A 6,000-nucleotide genomic window follows, 5' to 3' on the forward strand; every position below is an offset into this window, starting at 1 on the left:
AGCAAGATTCTGCTACTAAAATAGTTCATCCTTCAGGGCCTGGGCAGGCCATCGGAGGTTGCCTGCTGCTGGGGAGCCGGCAGGCTGGCGAGGCCCCCTAGATTTAGAGGCCTGTGGATTCAGCCTACTTAGCCTATACATAAATCTGGCACTGGCTATATCCTATACAGGAGCAGGGCCATCTTAACCTTTGGCACTGGGGGTGCACGGCACCAGGGCGCCGGGCTCTCAGGGACACCAGACTGAGAGTCCGGGGACGAGCGTTGGAGTCCGGGGAAGAGTCACCAACAGTCGAGCGGAGCAGAGCCCATCGGAGCTCCACTGGCTCTTCTGCTGCAAGTGGCTCTTCCCAGGACTCCAACGCTCACCCCTGAACTTGCACCGAGCCGCAGCAGCAGAAGAGCCCGCAGTGCTCCAACAGGCTCCGCTCCGCTCGGCTGTTGGCTCTTGCCCCAGCTGCATGGCAGCTAACTGTTTTGGCGCTGCAGCCAGAGCGCTATGTAACATTGTGGTGGGATCCGCCGTGCACCAACAGCTCTGAAGGCAGCAACAAAACCCAATGAATAGGAGCACATGGATCCGGTCCGGAGATGTTGCCTCCGATGCCGCTTGCATTCCCCCTCATTCTGCACTGGGACCCCACATTGGACAGCACTGGGAGCATGTGCTGACAGTGGAAAAGCCAGCAAAAGAACCCGCAGCTTGGCACACACAACAGGATGCGTCACACAGGGCCCACAATGTTACACGGCGCTCCGGGTGCTGCACACGCAGCTGAAACAGTTAACCACCATACAGGGAGGGGAGCAGCGGGCGGACAGCACGGCAACTGTGCGTGTTGCCTGACATTTTGTCCCCCCCCCAGCATGGAATCTGCACCCCCCTTTGTACGCCCCTGTTCGTGGGGCGCTGGCACCCCTTTTGGTTGGCGCTGTGAGTCCCTGTGTCCCACAACTGTTCTAAACGTTCTAAAGGTAAACAACTATTTCCTTTAAAAAAGCCAACAACTTTGGGGTCCCCCTAAGAAAAGGTCAACAACGCTGGGCAACCTAGAGGCGCCGGGTGGATCTTTGCACCCCGGCACCGCATATGCTTAAGATGGCCCTGTGAACGAGCTCAGTAGAAGGCAGTTCTCTCCTCTTGTTCTGCTTAGAGTGTCTCCTTCTTTCCTCTTTACAGACTGTAGTTTCAAGGATGGGACTGGGACAATGACAAGAAGATCGTCACCTGCACTTGGGTTGACTGTGTGCTATAAGACTGGTCTCCTCATACTGCAGGGTCTTCCATTTTACAGAGTGTACATTCAAGGAGGGGAGGGGAGGGAAAGTGCCCTGCTGCAGGAATTCCTTTCCTCTTCTTAGATGACATTTTTGAGGGATAGGCAAGGACAGTGCCATCCTGTTTCATCACACGATATGAAATGGGAAGGTGCCACCTCAACTCACCACCGCCCAACCCTCCCTTTTTACATATATAATAATTTTTATTTGATTTTACAAATATAGAATTATAACAATCCAAATTACATATCCCTATTTAGAGATTTCTCCAAATCTCTGGACTTCCCACCTTCCCCTCCAGGGATCCTATTATCCACCTTCTCAACTGCATATTATTTCATAGTCCATATTTCATATCTTTCCATATTATCCATAGTATTCACTATTCAGTATACATTACAAGTGTTATTAAAATCCTGCTGAGATTTTCATCTGCTTACAGTGGTCTCCTAGATGAACTATATTTTTCCCCCATTCTTCGTTGAAGTTTTGGTCTTCTTGGTTCCTGAGCCTTCCAGTTAGTTTTGTCATTTCGGCATAGTTCAACAGCTTTGTTTGCCATTCCTCTCTGATAGGGACTTTGTCTTCTTTCCATCTCTAGGATAGAAGCATCCACATTGCTGTTGTCACATAATTGAAATGTCTTTTCTGTTCCTTTGGAATGTTGGTACCTACAATTCCTAATAAAAGGCTTCTGGCTTTGTTTATTTTTACAAAAGTTCTTTTAAACATTTTTTCAATTCATTATACTGGTATATATTATGCTACATAATGATTAGTATGAGTATGTTTCTGAGCACAATTCAAAGTGTTGGTGTGGACCTTTAATGTGCTAAATGTCCTTAGCCCTGTATAACTGAAGGAGTGTCTCCGCCCTCATTACTCAGCCTAGACACTGAGGTCCAGCTCCAAGGGCCTTCCAGCAGTTCCCTCACCGCAATAAATGAAGTTACAGAGAACTAAGCAGAGGGCATTCTTGGTAGTGGCACCCATCCTGTGGAACACCTTCCCATTAGATGTCAAACAAATAAACAACTATTCACATTCAAAAGACATCTGAAGACAAATGTATTGGGAAGTTTTTGATGTTTGTCATTTTACTGTGGCAAGGGGCAACCTAGTCAGGTGGGTGGGGTACAAATAATAAAATTATTATTTACTTTTTTGTAACTTTTTTGTAGCCTGTCCTGAGAACATGAACATGATGAAGGATGGGATATAATCCTGTTCTAGATAAAGACAGGTGTAAATAATACAAACAAACAAACAACAATCCAGACTGTTGTTCTTAAACTGTTGGTCCCTGTTCCTCTTCTATGGAGTGATATAATAATTAGTAGTAGTAGCAATAGTAATAGATGGTTTGATGCACCAGACTGGAAGTATTTATGCTTTGTATATGTATTATATTTCCATTATGCTTTGTATACCACAAAAAAAACTACCAGTGGGGGAGTGCAGTGTGTGTGTGTGTGTGTGTGTGTGTGTGTGGACACAACTTCTTTTCATCATGGAGAACAACTGTCACCATCAGACCTACTAATTTTTAGATGGTCTTTAAAAATTCTCAGCCTTAAAGAGTGTGTTCTAGTATAATGCCCCTTGCTTCAGTTAGGAAATGCACATTTTCATTTAGCATTCTTTTCAGTTTTATTGTCTCGGTATTAATTATTATTCATGCCCACCTTGTTTTTCTAACTCCTTTTAATCTATCTGTCCTCTGTTTTGTTCCACTGACCTTGCTTTCAGAGGCCTCTTCCTCTCTCCTCCCCTCCTTTAAACACTTTCCTTCCAGCCTAGATCCATCTTATTTATTGTGATCACAGAAAACTTTTCTCCCCTAGCTCACAAATGGATAGGGTTGCTCGCAGGGAGTGCTCTGATTATACACCACAGGGTCTGTGCAGAATACTAAGGTATCATGCAAATCAACTCCTTTAGACCAATCTCTTTTGCTTTTGATTGCTCTGAAAAGCATTCTTCTTTTAGTGGAGAGATGGGTTTTACTCGCTTGCAGATTGGACAACTGTCACCTGAAACAAAAAAGTAACACTTACTTCCACTTGGCAGCTTGGGAGTGCACTGAAGATGTAAAATTGCTTAATTAACATATGCGATGCTGCAGATCTTTAAAGTACTCTGGACTATAAACACTCATTCTGTTGCCTGTAATTGACAGTGCTGTTCCAAAGTGCTGTTTTCCTTTCAGGGCAGAAGTAAAAGACAGAACTTAAAATAGTAGTGGGGCATTTTCTTAAATAGGGGATGTGGAGGCTGAGTGCCAGATTTCTGAGATTTCAGCTGCTTGCCTCAAATTAGGATTGGACTCAGACATCTTTATTGCTTGTTCCCATCTCTCAATTGGATGCATTTTGTTCCACAACCTTTGCAATATGTAGATTCTTATGGTTCCTAGCATATAGTTAAAGCTATGGTTTTCCCAGTAGTGATGTATGGAAGGGAGAGCTGGACCATAAAGAAGGCTGATCGCCGAACAATTGATGCTTTTGAATTATGGTGCTGGAGGAGACTCTTGAGAGCCCCATGGACTGCAAGAAGATCAAACCTACCCATTCTTAAGGAAATCAGCCCTGAGTGCTCACTGGAAGGACAGATCCTCCTGAAGCTGAGACTCTTCTCATGAGAAGAGAAGACTCCCTGGAAAAAAACCCTGATGTTGGGAAAGATGGAGAGCACAAGGAGAAGGGGATGACAGAGGACGAGATGGTTGTATGGTGTTCTCGAAGCTACCAGCACGAGTTTGACCAAACTGTGGGAGGCAGTGGAAGACAGTAGTGCCTGGCGTGCTCTGGTCCATGGGGTCACGAAGAGTCAGACATGACTAAACGACTAAACAACAACAACAACATGGTTCCTAGTGTACTGCAGCACAGTGGTGGACAAGGACAGAGGCAAAAGTGGGGAGAATATCACAGGTGCATTTTATTTTTTGTACAGTAAGCTAGTCCCCCCCCCCCCCACGCTCACTCATGCTTCATCAAGGCAGCGAAGAGGCATTATCAGAGCTCAACGACCCATTCCAGACAGGCAGGGTGCAAAGCAGGACTGGTGAGGAGTGAAGCTATGGAGGATGTCTTGGGAAAATCCCAAGGTCCAAAGAGGGAGGCCTGGAGGGCTGCATTTGTCCTCTGGACCTGTTCTATGTATCAATTTTAAGGTTGCTCATTGATGGCATCCCCCAAAGTGTGGTGATGGCCTTCTGTCCTCAGGTTTTGACATTTATCTTTTTTGCTATTGAGTCATCTCTTGAAAGCCTACCACAAGAGTTACTTGACTTCATGCAACCTGGTAAGATGAGCATATGGTGAAAATGCAAATGAGGATCACAATGCTTGCTTGCAAAGGAGAATTGCTACAACATCTCTCCTGGATGGTTGGGTACCAGAGAGGAAACTGACGGAATGAGGTCATGCACTCAGTACACACAAAGCCCCTTTCTGACAGCTCTCAAATTCTGCTAGGGACAGGGCTTTGGCATCAAATGCAGTAAGAGTGATTAACTTGACTTACTGCTTTAGAGGTGGTGAGGTCTCAGCCATAAGAGCTGAAAGAATCCAGTGCTGGGGACAAAGCAAGATGTTTAATGGGCAAGCCCTTTCATAAAGGAAAGGTATTTGCTGGTATGTATATAAAGGATAGGATAGGGCAGTCAGATGTGACTTTATCTTTTCCCCAGCAATAAAGTCAAAGTCACCATATCAATATCAGGAAGAGTGCTAACACAGTAAAAATGACAGTCACTGCCATGCAGTCTCTGGCAGTTCCATTCCCTCCAGCAATTACAATGCTATATTCACTGACAAGGTCCCTGCTGGAGTCATACACAAAATCCACCAATCAACATGCAGCAACATCAATAACACAAGGCTAAATCACAGTGCACAAGCAGTTTACTGGGAATAGCCTACAGTTGCCTTTTATATCACTAGTTTCCATAGAGTTGTAGTGAGTCAGTATACCTATAGAAACTATATGCACCTGCCTCAGGCTGGAGAGAGTCCCAAAGGCTTATTAGAGAGATCTGGAGGGTTGCATCCACCTCCTGGGCCTGAGGTTCTCTTGCCCTACCCTAGTGGAACAAATCCCACCCCCTTAAAAAACAACAACCAACAAACCACAGGCTTTTACTAGGAGACTGACAGGAAATGCATTGGTAAGTGTGGAATGAACAAACACAGCACAAGCAAATCAGGATGAATACAGTCATATAACTGTCCCATAAACAAATAAGAATGAATACTCAATAAAGACTGGATATAATCTAACCACCATGGAAGCTCTGCGCAAGCAAATGAGGATAAATGCTCAGTAAATAGGTTTTCTGGAGGGGCCATTAGAGTTTTAAAGCTTAAAATCCATACCTTGAACTGAGCCCATTTATAATAACCGTGTTCCTAAAATGATGAATCTTTTCAATTAAGGTATGTCCACCTGGAGATGGCCAATTGACACCAAACCCAGGATTGTGTCCAACAGAGGCCAAGGTACCAAATGAGGCTTCTCTTTGTTGATATTCTCTTCTGTCTTCATCAGCTTATAGTCAGTGTTGTATGAACTCCATCCTTAACAATAGAAGTTCAAGTATCTGCAGGAAGGGGAAAGGGGGTGTCTTTTCTTTTAATGTGGAATTGGCAAAAGCAGGATTGGAGTTTTAATATTACTGTATTGATCAGTTACGTGCATTTAGGCTCTCATGCAC

The 6,000-nt window shown here is 44.7% G+C and overlaps 1 long non-coding RNA gene across 1 annotated transcript in view; it reads left to right on the top strand.

Annotated features, from left to right (window-relative positions):
- The window catches only part of LOC308482990, a 30,356-nt gene extending 24,571 nt beyond the window's left edge, over positions 1–5,785 (top strand). Inside the window, exon 3 of the long non-coding RNA XR_013989537.1 lies at positions 5,723–5,785. This is a non-coding gene — a long non-coding RNA (uncharacterized lncRNA). The remainder of the gene's footprint in view (positions 1–5,722) is intronic.
- Positions 5,786–6,000: the final 215 nt, after the last annotated feature.

Source organism: Podarcis pityusensis (genome assembly GCF_964106645.2).
Source record: "Podarcis pityusensis genome assembly, chromosome: 8".
NCBI lineage: Eukaryota > Metazoa > Chordata > Lepidosauria > Squamata > Lacertidae > Podarcis > Podarcis pityusensis.